Source organism: Capra hircus, chromosome 14 (assembly GCF_001704415.2).
Source record: "Capra hircus breed San Clemente chromosome 14, ASM170441v1, whole genome shotgun sequence".
NCBI lineage: Eukaryota > Metazoa > Chordata > Mammalia > Artiodactyla > Bovidae > Capra > Capra hircus.
The window spans coordinates 34,607,522-34,608,818 of NC_030821.1; the positions used below are offsets into that span (position 1 = coordinate 34,607,522).

Sequence of the window (1,297 nt, forward strand, 5' to 3'; positions counted from 1 at the left end):
GGGAGGCTGCAGGGGCGGCTCAGTTTTCCTCGCAGTCAGGCTCCCATGTAAACAATGGAATGAGGTGGACTTAAAAAAATGGTCGTACTCAACGAGCAGACTTACTCTTGTCTGGAAATGTTTTTCAACTTTCTCTTTTCTATCTGGTTTGTCGAGGTATGAAGATCCCACATGACCTGATTTAAAAGCAGAAAGGTCTGTTGAGAACCCCTATTTGTTGTTAAATATAGGGATATGGAGAAGACTGTACTGAAGGAAGGAGAAATGCCAGGTGGTCCTTTGAGCCTAGACTCTCTACAAAATCCAGCAAGATTGAGTAGCCCAAGAGTTAATCCTGCCTGCTGCCGGCTACCTAGGCTTTGCTTCCTTACATTTGCCCTTGAAATCAATCCTGCTCTTTTTTACCTCCACGCCCTTCTTCTTTTTTAAAAATTGCATATATTTTTGGCTGTGCTGGGTCTTTGTTGCTGCGCATAGGCTTTCTGTAGATGCAGCGAGCAGGGGCTCCTCTCCGGTTGCAGCGCACAGGCTTCTCAATGCAGTGTCTTCTCTTTCGAGGAAGCATGGGCTCTAGGGCGCAGGGTGCACGGACTTAGTCGCCCCACGACATGTGGGATCTCCCTGGACTATGAATTGAACCTGTTTTCCTGTGTTGGCAGGCAGATTATTTGTCATTGGCTCATCTGGGATGTTCCCTGCCTTTTTTATGCAATTATGTATTATGTGTGTAATAGGTATGTGTCTATCTTTTTTAATCTGTCTGTCTAGGCCAGGTTTAGTTGTGCCACGTAGGACCTTTACTCACAGCATGCAAAACTCTTAGTTGCGGCATGTGAGGTCTAGTTAGTTCCCTGACCAGGGATCGAACCTGGGCCTTCTGCATTGGGAATGTGGAGTCTTAGCCACTGGACCATCAGGGAAATCCCTGCAGTCTTAGCCACTGGACCATCAGGGAAGTCCCTGCCCTGCCCTTCTGTCTATCATCTTAGTCTACCTGGCAAATGAAATCACACTCATTCTTCAAGGTCTGGTTCAAATGCCGCTCACTGCCTCCTTGAAATCTTTGAAGATGTCATTGTAAGGATTATGTTTTTGTGCTATTAACAGTGTCTGGTGTTTAATAAATGTGTGCCAAGTTGAAAACCTCCCTCTTCATTAATTTTATCCTTTAGTTTATGTTTTTGGAAGCCATCGACTATGTCAGGGTTTGTGGAAAGTTGTTTTTGCCCCAGAATCTCATCAGGAAAAACATTAAATGTTGAAATTCCCCCAAACTTTCAAGTTTATAAAACTTGAA

At 44.6% G+C, this 1,297-nt stretch overlaps 1 non-coding gene across 1 annotated transcript; it reads right to left on the reverse strand.

The window, feature by feature from the left end:
- TRNAG-CCC lies at positions 848-920 on the reverse strand. Its single transcript has one exon. It is a non-coding gene; the product is annotated as a tRNA-Gly (tRNA).